Source organism: Arctopsyche grandis, chromosome 10, assembly GCF_051622035.1.
Source record: "Arctopsyche grandis isolate Sample6627 chromosome 10, ASM5162203v2, whole genome shotgun sequence".
Classification (NCBI taxonomy): Eukaryota; Metazoa; Arthropoda; class Insecta; order Trichoptera; family Hydropsychidae; genus Arctopsyche; species Arctopsyche grandis.
This window is the reverse complement of record NC_135364.1, coordinates 11,817,449-11,838,622: the sequence shown is the minus strand read 5'-3', so window position 1 is coordinate 11,838,622 and position 21,174 is coordinate 11,817,449. Positions and strand designations below refer to the sequence as shown.

Here is a 21,174-nt window from a genome sequence, read left to right as displayed (position 1 = left end):
TTTACCTTGCTTTATTCAACGACATAAGAATTATTGCCATGCGATAGATAATTTCGGAATTAAAGTGATTTTGAAGGTGAAATTTTTTCGTGTCGTGCTACACTTAATATGTAGCCTCACGAATATATGAATATAGTACATAGTTCTTTATTAAAATACATAATAAACCATTTGATTATAAAACAAAAATAGCTAACTAAATGACAGTCAAATATAACGAAAATATTATTAATTACAATATTGAGAAGACTTAACATTAATTAGAAAACTTTAATTAGTCGCCAAAAGACGTTACTGCTAATTTCTCTATTGAGGGTTGTTTTGCGTGTATATAAAACACAGGCGAACTTCCGCATTTCTGGGATACGGGAAACAACTATGGTTTATTCAACCGACGCGGAAGTCGGGGGTTAATTCTTAGAGCAACCAACGGTCGTGTAAATTTTATCAGACGGGAGGGTTGAGCCTAACTTTCTATGAGACGGAGAAAGCCGACCGAGGAAATATGGTTTTAGAGACACGTGGGCAGATTTGCGAATTTACGAAGACGACCCCGATGCGGAATTTCCGCAGCCCGCAAGGGTCGTGAGGGGGTCACGGTCGCGTCGATGGAAATTTATTCATTCGAGTCGTGCCCTTCCAAAATCTTAAATTCTCGAAAGTTTTTGCGGCACTGCGCATTTTCGGGCGATCCGAAGTCGTTGTCCCCGTGTGGTGAAAAGTGGTTTGAGGGGGCGCAATGCAGGCGCCCATCCCCAGGAGCCTGAGCCGCAGACGAACGTGCGGCTCTGTCAAATTTAACGACGAGCTCAAACGCCAAAAACGCCATTCTCATGCCAAATTCACATTCTTGTCCATTTGGTTGACATTTCAACGTGTTTTAAAATTTATCTACGAACACATTACTCAGCTTGGATAAACAAAAAAGCATATTACATCCAATTGAATGTCTCTCGGGACAATTGAGCGACAAAACAAACACTATTTATCTTGTTTGTTTGTTGTCGGACAACGCCGATTGAAAGATTCAAAGAGAAGTAGACACTATTTTTACAGGGAAATAAGAACCAAAAAATAATTAATTATTTCACTATATGTATTGTGGCAACAGTAGTGAATTGCTTCACATATTATTTTAATTGAACTGAATTAAATTTAGTTAAAAATTCTATCAAATAATAAGTTTATAAATATACATATATGTATTAAAAATAGTACATATGTATACGTCAATCAAACTAACAAGCTGAAGTCAAATAAAAAGGAGATACTAATAAAATTATTTGAACAACGAAGTACATACATATGTAAAATCGATATTTGAATCACAGATCAGTTCTTATATAATGTTTTTATATTTCGGAGTTGAGGATTTAAAATATGTAACATTATAATAACGAAATACCCAGAGTTAAGGAAAACAACACGAAGAATAAAATAAACATTATTATTAAAGCCAAAAAATATAACTAAAAAACCCTTGATAGAAAACAAAGTATTTCAATAAAATTGAGAATATTATAACATGTTATAAATAAATAAAAAATCCGCTGAAAAAGTTTATCCGTTGAAATTTGTTAAAATTGTGCAAGTTTTAAAAAGCGAAATACGTGAGAACAATATTGAATACGTATCAAACTTTATAATTAAATTTGTAGCTCAAAATAAGCGTACTGAAATTTTACATGGGAAAAAAATCATACACACAGTAATTATGTTTGTAGGTATAAACGCAAGTAAATATAATAACAATACCCCGAAAAGTTTAAAAACTCTAACGATGAAACGAAAGTAAAAATATTTTGTTCGTAAATTAAAAGGTAAACATAAACAGTGAAAGCGATAGGAAGTTTTCATTTTTTATATACTTAAACACACAATTTTATCTACACAACAAAGATAATAAAATAATAACAATTCTAAGAAAAATTTACATCTTATTTATTTATTTAACATATTAGCCAAAGTGACATTACAGAGATCTCCAACGCGTCACTGTGGCCGGTCATTCAGTAAAAATAACATCATAACAGTAATAATAACTTATAAAAATAACAATATTGACACAACATCATTAAAATCATAAAATCATAAAAAAAAAAAAACATAGATAAAGTAATAACAATCATTCATATTTAATAGGCAAAATCAACCACTGGCATTACTCAACAACCACTCAACCAGATTAGTATATTTTATATTGAAGAGGTCAATTTCACCAGAAATCCGGTTGAGCAGATATATAGCCCTAGATATAGGAGCCGTTGTCAACATGTTTGTGCGAGCCACAGGAGGAACAAACAAATCACGATATCTCAAGTCCCTGAATTTGCTAGGTGCATTAAACCTAAATTCATTTAGAACCTGAGGATTGTGAATTATCCCATTCAACAGCTTAAAAAAGTGCCTTCCCAGTAACATATTCCGACGAGACTCCAATGAGTTGAAACCTAACGCCCCTAATAGGAATGCACTAGGATATAGCCAAGGATAATAACCATACTGTTTCAAATAAAGATATCTGAGAAACCGTTTTTGGATTCTCTCAATCTTCAATGAATGAGTTATATGGGTAGGATTCCATATAATAGAAGAAAATTCTAGAATACTACGTACTAAAGATTCATAAATTCTAGAATACTATGTACATAGACATTATATATGTATACATAAATAGATATAAAACCGTGAAAATATTCAATTAATTCCAAACTATTATGAAAATAAATCGATGACACGCTTTGGGAATGTGCAAGCGATGACAAATACCAATTTTACACTGCCAAGTTCAAAAAGTTCTAGCTAATACAAGGTCAATATTCAAATGCGAATGTGTTAATTGTTTAAACACATAAACTATATTGTTTTTTACACGAACAACCATATTCTTAATACACAATTGCGTGTACGTCGTTTTACAATTTGTCGTGACTATTTCAAAATAACGCTATCATAAATTTTATTTATCAATAGTTCCAAGAACGATTTAGACACATTGTTGGTAACCACCATTCGAACATGTAAATGAGAAGACGAAGTATGTAATTAGTGGAAAACCGACAATTTTCAGCAATGTTCGAAAAAATTCAACAACCAAATATATTTACATTGCGGGTGTTAAAAATCAATTACAACTAGCGCGCAACGTAATTAACAAAAATAAAATTTACATATTAATATTTAATCAGCAATCAAATTTCAACGCTCGCTCGCGATAAGAATAAACGCACTTTCACTAAATTATATAAAAAAAGTCATGACGCGTTCGTTCGAAACCTTGCAATAATGGCGAATTATGCAGACGATTCTAAAGTACCAACATTTGAGGCATTCAACGTCTGATTGATAAATGAATACCACCATCAAAAACATACACACACCATAGTAATTTATAAAACATAAGCACACTTTTTGCGTGTCATTCTGAATGTCGCCCAGCATGGAAGATTGATCGTTCATAATGAGATTTATACACCGACAGTCGAGTTTTAACGTAGGTCAAGGGTGAAAGATATAATTAAAAACGTGGTCGGATAGATCAGCCGGGTTAAATAATCAACGATCGTTACCTGAATAGTGAGATAGATATATGTATGTATGTAGCTTACACTAATTTGGCAGATTCCACGTAGGAGCAGATTGCGAATATTTAAATTCAGCAATTTTTTAATCGTACTGTTGTTAGATAGACGATCTGTTGTTAGATAGTTCAATCTCCAGTTTGTGGTTTAGTTTGCGGCTTATACTGGACAATATTGCGAGCCGATCTCCGTTAATCTGCTCGAGATAGGTTTCAAACGAATTCTCGGCAAAGTGGCGAGTAACTAACTGTCGAGCAACAAAAGCGAATGAGTTCATGGAATAACGGTGTTTCGGCAGAGTATACACAGGTACAACGGATACAAAGCGCCATAACAAACATAGCAAATGTGTTTGCGCAAGAGTATAATAGTAACCCACGCAGAAGAGCACTCGATTTTACGAAAACAAAACGAAAACATTAAGTCGTTCAATCGTATGTAGTATGTTAAAAATGCAACTAGAAGCCGTCTAAAAGTGGTGCTTCTTTGGTGACTAACGCGTTCTGGGAATAAGAGATGAGCACAAATCTATTGACTCGAAGATTCGTTTACATACATACATATGTGTAAACGAATCCATTCAGCAAATTGCAGTCAAAATCAAAAACAATTGTATGCTAAAAGAACTGACATTTATCTGTCCTATTATATTATAATTGCTTTAGCTAAGAATATTTGAATGTGAGCTGGTGGTTTTAACATCGGTATATCCATTTAACTAATAGCTTCTTTGAGCATATAATATGAAAAATTAGTTCAATATTCATCTAATAAGAACTACTCGACTTCAAGTTTAATCGTCAAGTCTTTTAACCCACTTACTGCCATTATATATATTTTAGGAATAAAATGTAATAACAATGGCAGAGAAAAGCACGACTAAGACATATTAACCGATTTGTACAATTTGACTAAAAGTTAATGGCGAATGGTTGGCTAAGTTAGTCACTCAATAAAATCAACAATTTTATAAAATTAACACAATTAAATCTTCTCCACGTCATAAACCTGGTAAACGGATTATTACGCAAATTGCGATCGCGCGCACGACAATCGTTGCCACAAAAATCGCGAATACGGAATATATGGCACACGAGTTCTCGTTAGTACACAATTTCGCGTGGATTGATGGAGTTTTTGGATGTCAGATGTTCCGTATTCCAGATTTTAGTGACGTGCGCGAGATGGCTTTTTGCGGAATAATAACCGAACCTATAAAAAACCTTGATGAAGTTGAGTTACACGTAGATCAGTGGCGTATCGTCATTGGACTAAAGAGACTAGGCTAGTTCCCCAGAATCTTTTACCTAAAATTTAATAATATCAACAATTCAATTAAAATAAATTAAAATGGTTGTTCATATTGATATTTTTCAGTCGGATTAGCGAAGATCAGAAACCGGAATAGGCCTTACATGAAGTAGCGGTAGTCTCAATTCTGTCCCTTCGCAGCACTGGCTAATTGTTATGCTATGTACAGGCGTTCCGTTAAATACAAAAGATTTTTTTAATTTACTCCTCTCTTCAAGCATGTATGCGATTTTCACTAAGAATATTTCGATTTATGTATATCAAACATCATTCCGAACTATTTTTTTTGTTCAAATATCGTAATAATGTTTACACGTTATTTATTTATTCTGTTTGAGTACACATATGAAAAAGGACTCGGCTCGCGAAACGATTCCCTCAGCTATTTAGGCTATTTCAGTTAGCACAAAAATGAAAAATTGTACTCTTCACTCCAAGACAGATTGTATTATTGTAATTCAAAAATTAAAAATACTTTTTTTTTAAATACATATATTATTATCCATACATAGTATTTTGTTTTAAAAGTCACGGCACGCTACTGAAGTACACTACGTATAATTTATAGTACCTACTAAATGACAGCTTACATTGAATTATATGTGAGTTCAATTCTAGATTCGATTTCCAAACTTATCTCCTAATGTTGATGTATTTCTGATCGTACTAATACATATTTTCCGAATTAAAATAATATAGCAAAACTAAAAACATTTATAAAATTTAAACTTATTATACATATGTATATCTACAGATCTCATACTGTTTATTCACATCAAAGACACGTGCACTACATATGCGTTTCAAAATAAAAAGTGAAATCTGAAGTTTTCCAACGTTGTTCAACGGTTGACTCATTACGTTATTATTACAAAATAATATGATAACATTTATGTTGTATTATCGCGAATTTTCCCCGTCGAGATAAAAAAGAAATATCATTTCATTTGGGACATTTTCAGGGACTTGAATTCTCCGCGGAATTCTTTTGTGGAGATGTCCTTCAATGTTTTCATTTCACCATTTTCTCTCTCGAATTAATTGAGGCACAAAAAATGTATACAATACAAGGATTTTATATTTATGTATATGTGTACATATGTATAGGTATACGAGTTTAAATTGGGAATTGAAATGGTGAGAGACGACATCTGACATGACAGCTTTATCCATTAGAATATTCATATAACTATTAATCTTTTTCTTTTGAATTTTCATTTAAAAAACCGTATTTATTATACAGTATAATATCTGAATAGAAATCGTTCATTTGACAAACGCAATAGAGCGCGATAAATATTTACAGAGACAATTGATTTCACTTTTGATACCGATAACCAAAGAAAGTGAACAACAAAGACTTTTCTATGAGACGCGTCGATATGAATCGTTCTGAAATACATATAACATATTCCTATGATATGAAAAAGTATTACATTTTCAAATTTTCACACATCAATAGAATTTCCCACATCAAACATCGAAATTTTATGAACACAAGGCACAAAAAAATATCGATGAAAATCCTGTTTTGCGAAACTGCGAGCTAGCCGGGCTAATCTCACGAGTGCAAATTCGACTGGTGGAAAATGCACACCCCGAAGAAAATAAATGATGATTCACAGACGAAACGAATGATTTATTACGCTTCGGAAAACGGTGTACATATATACAGGTCTTGCCCCAAACATGTAGATTTAACTATTTACATATTTATTTACTCTTATTTACTTTTATTTGATTTTAAATATTTACATATTTAAAATCCTTGTATATTCTTCACAAACTAGTGTGTGCTTTAAAGGAGCGGCGTATTTTCCATGTAGAACGGCGTATTTCGAAGAAGATTAAATTATTGTGATTGAACAATCACTGTCCGAAATCATTAAAGTAGCCATAACGGAATGTAATACGCGAACGATGCGCGTATTTAGGTTAGAGGTCAGCACGTTTGTGTGGCTAATCACGTATGCATACATTTGAAAATGAAATTGCGATATATTAGCGATTGTTTTAAAATATAACGATGGTGTACTTGCAGTCTCTGAGAAATATATAATATACATACATATGTACATACATACATATATGTAAGTATAAATTGTGAGAAAACAACATGTCCTATGGCATGGCGATACAGTTTCCATATATGAGTTGACCTTTATGGAAAATAAAGATTGTAGAAGTTCTCAAGGTAGTTCACACACACTTTAAAGGAAATAACAGTCATTAATTGATAGCAAACGCGTTTGTGTCTCGGAAGACAATTAAAGTTCACATATGTCTATACATACATACGTACGCATAATATCAGAAACAACGTATAAATGTAGAAAAGAAAATTAAAATAAGAATTGGAAATCTAAAATGATTCGTCCCTAAAATATTGACAGTTACATCATCATTTTTTTAAAACGAAACATCGTTTTACAACTTGTCGGATTGTTACCAAATGTTAATCTAACGCTCACAAAGAGGTCTGGAATCGACTCAATTCACCATTGATTGATAATCATACACTTAAATGAGTCCAACTAATCACACGGTCCACGAGCAGGATGGAATTGGTTTATGATGTGTTAAACACGTCTTAATAAAGGTAACATTGTATGATTATCTTACTTATGAAGTCAATTAATATACATATGCATGTACATATGCAGGACCGACGATACAGGGGCGGGGGAGACGGCAGAAATTCCCGGGGCCAGGCTACTTTTAAGGACAAAAATGTTCGAAAAAGTAAGTTATGTAAGCGAAGCCTGCAAATTCCCGTTTGCCTAGCGGTGACGAATTCATCGACAAAATTTACCATAAACCGTCAAACACATACTTATGCATATGCACTTATTTAAACGCACAAATTTTTATTATTATTTTTAGTTACTATTTTTGTCACTTAATTAAATCCCCCCCTGAAACCGAATTTTTTCTCGACGTCTATGCATATACTAATTGTTTACTACTCTCGACGCATATGTATAGGCTATATAAACGCTCTATTGTTTTTTTATTATTTTTATTTACTTTTTTTTATTATCACTAAATAAAATTTTCCCGAATAGGTGCCTATGTATATATGTATGTATGTATATTTATACATATATATGTATGTACCTATATAAAATCTAAGACTAAAAAAGGTCGAGATTTTAAAAAACCATAAAAAACTGGCCATTGTGTTGCTGAAACTGCAATACAAGAGCAATTAGAAGAGCAAGACTTATGTATGTATGTATGTATGTAATTGATTGTGAACTCTGAAAAGTTCTAAATCTTTATGGTTGGTTGACCACGTCTTTTGTATGTATCATAGTATACGTAGTTTAAAACGAAAAAAAATCAATATTTCATATCCAGGACACTAGGAAATTCTCATATATGTACATACATACATATGTATGTACATAATATAAACAGGAAAATAAATATTATAACCTCTTAATATGTATAATATCCCACTTAATATGAGCATAACGGTAAAATTGTTTTTATTTAAAATGAAACTAATATTTATATTTGTACATGCATGCATATGTATGTATGTATATAATGAAGATTTAACATTTAGCATACGGCCTAAATACTGAGCGCAGGAAAATAAACAAAATACTTAAAAATTACCATTTAGCGATAACAATTAAAATGACAAAATAATCCATATGCAATATTTGCAATTGTAATTATTATCCCAATTAAAAATCAATATGTACATAGTAAATCACTTTAAACACTTACATATAAAATTAGGTCAGTATTTAAAAAAATTGAAAGGTTAAATACTGTTTAAACACTGCATTTACATGCAATTAAGGTGCAGGTCAAACGACGAAGGTTAATTTCCTGGCCGAACTATGTATGTAGATAAAAAGGGCTGACGAGTTAAGCAATGAGTAAAGCACGCGTTAGACAGTATTGCAACCAATAAAAAGTGTTACACTTTGTATGCACAAAAGCAACGGGAGACTGATTTTAATTATGTGTGCTTATTATAAAATGGAAGTGCATATTAATCAAATTTCTGTCTATCGAATAACGCACACGATAAGATAGGGAGTAATAACTATTCATCAATCGACTGATAACAGGTGTAAAATATTATAAGCAAATCCTAAGGAATTGGATGATTCTATTAATAAATATGATGATGTTTGTATGTACATATGTACTTACATTCAATAGCACATGCCCAATGTCGAATGGTGATCCGGTTTAGAAAAATCTGAAAAAAAAACAACAAAATAAATCAATTCAAGTGTATGTAATTAATATGGATCATTATTTTACTTGCAAATATTGACAGGAGTCACAAACGAGTTTTCAACTGATGATCTCTTATACAGTCTGAACGAAAAGTCGATAAATTATTATCTACTGTATTTAAAAAAAGCCGGACACCACGCAGCTTACGAAAATATCGTCATCATCATTGTTTAGTGTTCAATAAATACCAGGTGTATTTTATCGAACGCTAACAGATAAATGACCTATGACTAACAGTCTAAATTGCGTCAGCGACTTTGAAAGGTTCTATATCTAAATTTAATAACTGTGTCATGCGTTTTTGTAAGATGGCGATTTTTTCCTAAGCCATTTTTTGTTAACACATTGCGATGATTATATTCTCGTCAGTGGACGTAACCTAAATTCGCGAGTACATCCTGTAAATTGTTCCGAAAAATGTACAAAGCATCAATGAAACACGAGTGAATACCGTTAAACTTTAAATATTGACCATAATGGACAATAAAAAAAAAGTTTATTAATGTAAATTCCCACCCACTTTATCTATCAATCCTTTTTATTTTTAAAACTAAATTTAAGTACTTCCTTAAAGACAATTTAGTTCATTATAAAATTAAAGTAAACTAAAATTGCGCCATGGCTGAAAATTTTCAATATAAAATAAAAAATAGGGTTTATATTGTAATTAAAATTATTAATTTTTATCAAAAGTAACATATAGTAAGTACAGGGCAAAGGAGAGGGGAGGGGGGGGGGGAGAGACGGCAAAAAAATCCCAGAGCCCGGCTACTTTTAAGAACCCATTTCGAAAAAGTAAGTTGTGTAAGCGAAGCCTGCAAATTCCTGTCTGCCCAGCGGTGACAAATTCGTCAATAAAATTCACCATAAACAATGAAGTACTCATGTATATTTATTTATTAATAAACGCACAACTATTATTTTTAATTATTTTTTTCACGGCGCTTATGCATATATTTAATAAAAAGAAAACATGACAGATAAGAAGCGTAAGAAATATCTGAATCAAAATAGATAAATAAGAAATATCTGGATAACATCTTATCTATGAAAGAGAAAGAATGGCTAGTCAAAGTATAAATGTGCGTATGTACTACTTACATATTACATATGTATATATGTATGTACATTTGCATTTAACGATGTATGTAATATCAAAAACAGACAAATTAAATTGAGTCCATTTTTTGAAAGTCGTAACTAAATTTTATGTCTATAAAGAAACCAACAAAGTTTAATAAACTTTGTTGGCACTGTATGCAGTGTTTTCGTTTGGAATAAGAGAAACATGCAAATTGCATACTTTGGCCAGAAATATTTTTTCGTCGAAGAATGCCAAGGTAAAATGGGAAAAGAGAGCAAAAGCGTTCAAACGGGCAAAAATAATAATATCGTATGTGTAATTGGAAGTAACATTTCTAAGATATGAATATGAAGAACAGCCAAATATGTACGAGTCTAATATACATATATGTATGTATATTTACATACATAATGTAATATTGGATGCAAAACTTTCTGAACCGATGCCAAATATAGAACAATAAACGAAATTGAACGCCGTCATATTAAATCTCAATTAAAGCCGAGCAGAAAGGGTTCGATTTCGCAAAGTTGCGTAACGATGAGCGAATATAAAGGCTTTCAAGGTGACGTCACAAATATAAAGTTTCAGCGTGCGTACATAAAATCGTTTGGAAATCAACGTACGAATATGGCTATATAGAAAATGTAATTAACAATTTTGTTTGCAATTAGTACTAGATTGAATTTGAATAAAGCTACAAAAATGTTTTAGTCAGTTTTAGTTGAAATATTCATTAATAGCAACCGTTAAGCAATTGGACAAATTAAACGATGAAGAAAGTGTAGGATAATTTTGATAATTATTGAATTATTTTGAAATTGCGACCCACTTGATCATTTCAAAGTGGAAAACTTCGTTTTAATTAATTTCTTTTCGACAGTTTAGCAATGCTTTTACAGTTTTCCACACGGAAAAGTTTCCCTACAAATCATTCAATACAGAAAACATATTTCCCTCCCCCACAAGAACACTACACTAAGAATTGTCTCACAAAAATATTATATATGTATTATATATTTTTGGCACAATAGAGACAATAATATCAATTTTCGTATAAAACACCAAGTAATAGATATTTTTACAAGGCTATTATTAGTTTTACTTCGCTAATCGGTCAGGCAATATTCCTACATTCTTCCGATCGGTTTGAAACTTTGCCGTTTCACCGATAGAAATTTAAATTGCTTCCATTAATTTGATTGTGAAAAATAATCGTAATAAACACGTTTAAGAATACGCAAATTTTGGAGACGGTGATAGCTCAGCTCTGCCGGTGGCCAGTAGCCTTATTAACAAATCAATATGTACATATGTACAAAAATAGGTACGTAATGAATAAGCACGCTCCAATTACATATTTATTAGAGATTGTAAAATATAATTATTCGTAAATGTAATATTTCCATACAAATTGGTGCAAAAAAAATTTTTTAAATAAACTTTTTTCGTATTTGAGAAATGTTGAATTTGCTGACTCGATAAATCGTAGTTACTTAGAATTCGATAGGTTTTCTTATTTTGAAATTTATATCACGCACAAAAACCATTTTATGCGGCAACTGATTTTGCCGCAGTCCTGAATATTTCATAAATATATATATATATATACGTATGTATGTACGCACAAAGTCCATATATACCTTTAAAAATATTATTATATTATATTTATGAGCAGCGACTTTTAATTGTTCTTAATGACTCGTCTATATAACAATTAGCAGCGTACAAAAATTTCACCGTAAAGTGATCTTGTGACAGGTCATCTGTTACTTTTCTCAGCGTATTTTTTCTTCGTTTTATTAATTCGTCAACTGGGCGGAAAAAAATCGCAATGCGAAGCGGGAAAAGGAAAGTGTGGTTAATTTCAAAAGGAGCTCGACCAGTTGCGCTGTGCGTTTGGAACTGTAAAGCATGACCAAATAAAAAGGTCATTTCGACACAAAATATCAGAAAATAGATATAGAGACAGTACAGAATCGAAATTTGAATAACGTAGACGCGAAAAAAAAAATCGAAGGTGTGCGAAGTAGCGGATTGCGAATAATCGAGTGTGTCGAAACGCATTCGTGCGTAACGCTCAAGTGCGAAATACGTATGCAAAATGGAAAAATTTCGATCGTATGTGTTTGTGTGGATATGGAAAGTGCATCATTAAAATGCATTCTATCGAAAGACCGCTGTAATTACAATTTTAAAATACATAATAAGTATGTTTCTCACAAATGTATAATTTAAACAAACACGCGACAAAATATTAGACGATTATTTCTATAAAAAGACACGACGAACTCTAGCATCGTCGTACTAAGCCAACTCAAATCCTAAGGTTGAGAAATTCTAAGACTTTCATTACAAATTGAAATTGCCAATTTTATATTATAAAGCCAGCAGCATAGCTTGGTGGTTGCGATAATGACAACCATCAAGAGGTTGCCGGGTTCGATCCTGTGGACTGAAATAATGTGTCGAGTCCTAAACCAGCGAATGTAAAAAAAGGAATTAATTTTTTGCATACGCTTTTCTTTGAAGAATTTTCGTGTGTAAGGAATGGTTTTAGCTTTTAAATATTTATATATTTATTCAAATAATTTTCAAGTGAAAATAATAGGTTTGCAAATCGGAAGGCATCGAGACTAACAGTCAGTTATAAATCAATATGTTAATTAGAAAATAGTCTCAGGCATAATTACGGTATTTTCAGCATACTTTGTTTTTGATTTTAAATTTGTGATACCCTTAGCGGCTCCTTTGAATAGGAGGTCAAAAATGATGTTGAATTTTTCGACTAATCCAATAAAACGTTTTCTTCAAATACAAATACGTTTTCTTCATACAAATTAATTCTACTAACATAAAATTGGAATTATTCGGTAATGCCGGCGGTTTTTTTTTGTACTACCGGTAGTACTGAAATCCAAAATTTGTCAAAAAAAAGAACGGTTTCGATAGTACCGGTATTGAAATCCATATACGCGACCCTGGAGTGCGTGTGTCTTTTCTGTGGAATGTCTTTATAAATGAACGACCTCAAACCTTATTTATTTGGCTATTTTACGCACAAGTTCCTCTCGTTTCCACTGAGAATAGATATTTTTAAGTCAACATTTTGTTTGTTTGAAAAACGTAACACATCAGACAATGAGCCCTTTCAGATTGATCTGAGCACTACAACTATCACTGTCGTACAAAGGTCAACAAACCATCCTAAAATCCCTTTTCGGTTTCCAACGCCTACAAGACAAAATCCAAACGCTATATGCAGTTCTACGCTAAAATACATAATCAACTGCATATAAAGCTTGGTTTTACACAGCCAGACAGACGTCTAGTCGAGTAGTTGCAAACTTTAGTGTAGAATGTGCAACCACGTCGTCCAATAAAAAGTATTACATGAAAAATTTATTTTGCAGTGTACTCAGCAATCTTACAGAATCACAATCCCAGAATCACAATCCCGATCTTACAGAATCACATCTTACAGAATTAGCAATCCCCTCTCAAGAAAACGCTCAAATCAAGTAGGTATTTTACAATTATGTACGAAAAATATAAAATAAAATTGCGCATTAGAGTAAAAATAATACGCTATGCGAAAACTATAAAAATATTATATACGAGATCCACTATGTAGTGGATGTCATATATAATAAATCGTAGTGGGAGATATGTTCACCTCACAGAAGGTCACGCTAAATTTGTATTCGTTAGAAGTTCAAAAAGTGTGGGTGAAAATTCTGATGGAAAACTATAATATGAATATGAATATTTTCGGCAAACTTGCATTCACTTCTCACACACGTGTGGTATATACATATACATATAAAGTTCTAAATATAAAATGTAACCAAGTGAACTGTTGAGTAAACATTTATTCGAATGGATGTATCCAGGTCGCAAATGCACCGATCCCCCAGAGAGTGGAGAGAAGCACTAAATCACCCAGCACACCTAAATACGTATGCATAATAAAGTATAATATTGAAATCAACCGTGAAAAATACTACGAATCATCTTCGTCTATTATAATATAATAAAAGCACTGGGGAATTAGTTATTTTTATAACCCACTTTTTATTTTTGCCAAAAATATTTTTGCAAAACACCTCTGCGGACGCGACGCAATCACAATACATAACAATGTTATAAAACATGAAAATTTACTCAACGTTTAGCTCTAACTCGCAATATTTAGGCTTGCGAAATGAAGACTGTTTAATTTTAATTTAATATACAAGACGAGAAGAAGCAGGGCTGACAAATTAAATCGGCAAACGAAGGAAGCCGACGGGAAATTAGCGAATTCACCTGTGGATAAGCCAATTTACATAGTAATTTCTGATTAGACCTAAACTCGCTTGGCGCAGGCTTCAAAGTATGATTAATCGAACTTGCCTACCCACGTGTAATATTCACCGGGATACGCATTTCATTACGAATTGATTGATTCGTTGTATACAAAGGTGAAAATACGGACTATTAGAGATATGTATACATATGTACATACATAGCAATTGGAACTGAAGAGAGTCTTAGAATAGACACTCAAGCAGATAATCTATTCGAAGCATCTAGAACAACGAAGAAACAATACGGATATCTATGCAGACATTAAATAATATCGACAGATGGATAAGACTGAAAAAGGTGATTTAATTGCAGCATAATATTTGGCCCAAAGTCCTATGGCCAACTTTCGTGGCCGCTAACGTAGGTATAGCTTGCATCATACATCTTGCTCGCACATACATATATGTATGTGTACATATGAAGCATAACTTGCTTTAATTTACTACTAATAACTGAATTGATCAAATTCCATGTATATAATGTCTTGACTAAGTAGTCAGGTTAGTTTTTTATGCATGCTCGCTGTGGCAAATATTTTGGCGATGATTTATAACACGTAAATATATGTATATAGGCCACATATATGTACATACATACATATATAGGCTACAGCTTAGCTCACTGGAAGAACTATTGTTTACCAGTAGAGAGGTCATGAGTTCAAGTCCTGGCCAAATACGCTGCTGGCGAGATCTTGTGGTTATTAAAACACAGATCGACCGTCTCCTATTAGAATTTTCTGATTTTTCTAACTTAATTTGTTATGACAAATCAAATAAATCGGTACCCTTCTCCTCAGTTTCTGGCAAATTCGAATTAAAATTTCAAATTTGTTGAATCTTATAAAATGCTACCTATACCTTATAAAATGTTACCTATGCTTTAACAGTATAGGCATTTCTCGCAAAATTGCTGTGTATCAAATTATTGATCGTCCATAGATGTCTCTATTGTATTCCATATCCTGTTATTCTTAAGAATTGTTAGTACTTATGTGCAAAAATAATTTAGCCTAAAGATGTCGCCTTGAGCTAATTTCTGTCATGGCACATATGTATGTATGATGTAGTATGTATGTAATAAAATAAAATATACGTTTAATCGGTAGCTAGGATACAAATATCTCTACGACGGACAATCCAGACGACCAACGACAATCGCATCGTCTACGAGCCGCATTAGATTCAATGCATCGACATTAGTACATACAAATGTGATGCACTTCTCAAATACAACTCCATTTATTAATGGTGTATAGCTAGACTAAGCAGCAGTATCAGTACGAGTTGTTCCACGCAAGATTTAACGTGCTGCTACCTGGGACCCGAAAAACAAACAAGCCCTCCTTACTAAAGGATTCCGCCCGTTCATTACGAACTTTTAGTAGTAAAACTGATTAGAATGCAGTATACAAAATTAAATTAAGGCCGACGAGGGATCCGATAGAATTAAATTTTAAAGGGAATTTTGGAGTTCGTGACATAATAAAGAACACGAAGGGCGAGAAAGTGGTCTGCGAGGCGTTAATAATCGTTAGGTGAATCCTGAAACGAGGCTGTCAAGGTTAACGGACCGAGTGTTTCAGAGCTTTGGGAGGGCAGCACAACAATCGATAGAAGCCGGTAACACAATAACCGCTTTTCGATAATGGATTTATGATGGGATTTAAGCTCGGCGGTAGTATATAGCCCATGTCTGTATAATGGTCCACGTGAATAATGTATGAAAACGCACCTGTTTCCGTTTATTGAAAAGTTTTTTTCCAGTAGATATTATACTACGTTATGCAACGCATTCGTAAGCGAGCCGGAAGAATCAATGATACTATTACAATATATCATGGTAAACAAGGACGGAGAGAAATTGGAGAGCGTCCAGTTTCCTCTCCTGAAAGGTTGGAATATTGTCAGAGGTGACTCACTTTTCCGATCGATTTTCCGTTTTCCATACAATAATGAATTTAATTTTAGTAAAAATTGTCGTGCCGTGGTAAAAGCAGTTCAACGATCGCTTTCGAAAATTGATCTATGGGTGTGCATGAAATGACATGCACGTTCGTGAATATTATTCGCGTGACGTACACCTCGGGATAAGAAGTTGACTCACCTGCGAGCATAGGTGACACTCATATACATATGTATGTACATACATATTACCTTAACGGCTGCTTCTAAATTTTATTCGAATTGGGATGAAAATTTTATACGAATTCTGTACGGAGTAAATTTCAGAATGGTATGGGTGTATTTAATATACTTAATATATGTACATATTTGTATGCACAAAATACTACATTAATTAATTTCGTTTCTACATATACATATATGTACATACATACATACATATAATTGAGAAACTGAGAAATGTATTTAAATAAAACAAATAAAAACGCACGTAATGCTATTATCATGGATTGTAAATTAATTACATACGCTAGTTTGGAGAATATACACTACTATTTAAAGCTACTAAACCTATGCGAAAGAAAAACATATCCAACTACAAAAGATGTCCCCTCTCACACAATATAGCTGTCCATTATAACGGAGAGGACTATGACAAAAATTTTAAACGAATGAGGACGATCAATATATGTATGTATGTACATACATACATAGTTCATGATTCATTCTGTAACTTTTTTATTTCATTTGTCTTTAAATTTAAAAGAAAGCCCTGGACGCGGGTTGTTAGTAGAATTTTCGATACAATCATGCGTTACAAAATAAATTGTGAAATAAATCGTTTGTATACTTATTCACACTTTACAAACCATTGACAGTTAATTTTCAAAGTGACCTTAAAACACGGAAAACTAACGATTTTCAATGATAAATGTGCATTGCTGACTGTATAAAACTTTTTTTTTAAATAAAACGAAAATGTTTTTAGTTGTCACACGTTAATTAACAATGTAATCCAACAAAACAAATGAAAATAAAAAAAAATATTTCCATACAACAACCATTAACTGCATTGAACACCCTTTCAATTTACTGCGGAAATGCAACACGAAATTACCTCCGATGAATAATGAAAATGTTCAAGCACTCTGTTTTGAACCGGAACCCGTCGTACATTTCGTCCATGCGAGTTGTTTGTTACTAACGGAATGCACTTTATTTTCTTTTTTTTTTTAGTAACACAAAAACCGATACCTATTTTAAAGTTAAAACATATGAAACGTGCTTTGTTCTTTCTACCGAGGGAAAAGTCGATCAATATGACTCAGAGGGGGTAACAAAACAAAATCTCTTTCGTCGTGTAAAAAGATTAGATCGATGAGAAAAATTAAATTCACCCGAAAGAGCAATAAATTACAATTTGTTGAGTAATAATAAGAAATGGTATTACGGACGGCCATTGTCCATGGCCGAAAAGTCTTCAATCTGACATGATTTGGTCCAACTAATTGAATTTAAAGCGATGAAAAGCGTTCAGTTAAAAAAAAAGTATTTGAACGTTAAAAATTACAAGCGATCAAATCGATCCATAATTGAACATTTTCCGCAAAAAAAATGGTTCTATTGTAACATTATAATATACGTACGTTCACTTGAATCAAGACAATACTATACTATCAAAACACCAATAAAATCTGCCCAATTTAAATTTGCTTTATAAATTAAACCACGATACTAGTTTTACAAAAAGTTTAATTTCCTCAAAAATTTGTAAATCATGAAAATAAAAATGCGTCCTTCAAAAACTAGACGGAACAGAAATTTATATCAAAAAGATTTTTTTGAATAAGAGTCAATATTTTTATCATTTTTTGAAAAATTTACAGTTAAATATGTATTTATTTGCATCTTTTTATGTACGTACGGGCGAAAAATCAGTTTAATGAATTTCTCATAAGATTCGAACAGAAATTTTTAAGCTTAGTCGTAAAAAAATTGACCAATAATTGAACGTAGCAAAAAGAATCGTTTCTCAAGTGAAACGTAACATATTGTTTACGGTCGGAGTATATTGGTTCAATTTACATAAATATACGATTTCATCCCTTGCAAACTAATTTATTTATACATGTATATAAAAATCGTATTACAGTGTGTTTTGGCTACGAAACATCTTCAGATGCTTTAAAATCACAATATGTATAAAATAACATTGTCTGGGGGCAAACTGTGCCTAAAAAAAACACGAAATATACCCACTAGCGTAAGCGAACACTTATTACACGTCGCCTGAAAAGAACGCTGAAAAGTAGCATTGACGCGAAATACAAATTACTTCGGGATCAACCGAAGAGATAGGCCACCGAAAAGACGTCGGGGAAACTCCTAAAAATTTCCATCGAATATAAAAATACAAATATCACCCAAAAATACTTATACCTACATATGTATGTACGTATATTGCTTTTATGTATAATCCGGATTTCGGAACTCGAAATCTCACACCTGAGTTACACCGAAGACCGAATGATGGACAGGTGCGGGCACGGGATTAATAAATTCACCGTAGCGTGTATAATGCGATCGACGAAGAACGAACTTATTGATTTTGAGGAGTTGCCACCGCATGAAAATTACAAAATGTGAGGTCAGTGCCGGGGGCGGTCGACATGTAAACATATTACGACAGTGTTTTTTGAGGTAGGTGCATATAGCAAAAAAGTCACATCCATATGATAATGTGTGTGCTGACATAATTATTCAGCGCACGAACGAGCGGCCAACACGTAAAATTGCGCAATTTTTTTTCGGAAAATTTCCTTTGAAGTGAAACGCGTCATAAAGCCTTTATATTTTTCAGGACCTTTATTTACGCACAACCAGGGCTGCGGGAGTCGTTAAAAAAGCACGACTCCGATTCCAACAATAAGATTTGAAAATGTTTAATTAAATTTTCCTGTTGGGCTAATTTTGAATATCTCTGGAGTACCAAAACAATATGGCGCATATATGTACATATCTACATCATCATCATCTACAGCCATTTTCCAACTACTGCTGGATGAAGGCCTCTCCAACACGCTTCCACTCGTTTCTGTTTTGCGCAACTCACCTACCCTGCGGTCTCCTTTTCACCTTATTCCATTTCTAGAAATGCTCGAGTACCATTGTAGGATTTCTTATGTCCACCTTTCCTCCATTCTTCTAGTCACGTGGCCTGCCCATTGCCATTTCAATCTCTCCAATATCCACAACCATTGCCATACTTCTCACCCGCGTATTCCATTTCCTGTTTTTCCTCGTTATGCCAAGCATACAACGTTCCATCATTCTTTGAGTGTATTGGACTTTGTATAGCAACTTGGCAGTCGATATCCAAGTTTCACATCCATACATCATTGAAAAAACGATTTGAAGACTGCAGGAATTTTTGATCATTTTTTTGCGAAGTGAAAGATAGAAGAGGCTTATAAAAAGACATTGATCGAAGATCATTTTCTTCAGGTAAAGGTACATATAAATCAGACTACTTCGATGGTGAACGACTCCAACTCCGGCCAAAAAGCCACGACTCCACGTCTGCGACTCCGATTACACAGCCCTGGACACATCACTACTCTTTACATTCGTTGCCGGGGCAATTATTAGGCTCGACGAATACATTTTGAGACTTTTTCCAGATGGCGAGGCAAATTTAAATAATTTCATTGGAGCACACTCACTGATCTGCGTGAACGCGCCCAGTTATGATAACACACGATGTCTCCAGTGAACCGCACGTATTTAATATGTAATGTATAAATACACCATTTAATACATATACATAGTTACGTATTATACCGATAGAATTATTATCTGAAATTATTGGCGGATGATATTCAAGAGCAGGTGATAAACTATGCCGACCTCAAACGACAACAAACAATATCAGTCTTTGTTTTCGAAAACTGGAGTATGCATAAAATTTGTCGCCGTTAACCTTTTATGCAATGTGTACATATATCGTATCCGCACTTAATGCAGAACGGTTTTAACCCCTATAAGTAGGAATGTGTAATAGTCATTCATACACATACTACATACATACGTACATAGATTCTGATGGAACAATTCTGACGATAAATATGGTTGTTTAATTTGTGTATGTCCTGATTGATAATATGAGGTCCACTTTATTTTCGTGCACTCTTTCGTTCTGCTGGATGATTTGGGAAGAGGAACATCTACATATGACGGAGCTGCTATAACTTCTTCGGCAGTGGAAGAGTTGAGCGGCAGGGGCTGTCGCACAGTGTTTTCAATTGATGTTTTATGTATTATCATTTGTGTTACGATGGTATTTGATCATTTTTGTCACCTTGGGCAATCTGTAGTAGCACTTAGAGTCGGAGTTAATATATAATGGATAAATAAATAAATATAAGAAACTTTTTTGGTGTCAATGTTTTGAAAAAATATTGAAAGACTGCATGTTTCTATTTTTAATACATACATATATGTACGCACACAAAGCGTATACATATTTTTTTATTTTATATGTAGGTACCCGAGAAAAAGCAAACGCAAATTCTCACAAAAGACCTTTACATCACTTAAATTGGGGCTTACGAAGTGAACAGATACACGTCAACGAACAAATCAAATAAGACCCAAGCGAATTATCGACCAACAAAGAAAACAA

The 21,174-nt window shown here is 33.1% G+C and overlaps 1 protein-coding gene across 1 annotated transcript in view; it reads right to left on the bottom strand.

Annotated features, from left to right (window-relative positions):
* The window catches only part of Oatp30B (Organic anion transporting polypeptide 30B), a 73,214-nt gene that overhangs the window by 39,115 nt on the left and 12,925 nt on the right, over positions 1-21,174 (bottom strand). Inside the window, exon 2 of the mRNA XM_077439401.1 lies at positions 9,066-9,114. The gene's annotated coding sequence lies outside the window, so the exon portion shown is untranslated. The remainder of the gene's footprint in view (positions 1-9,065; positions 9,115-21,174) is intronic.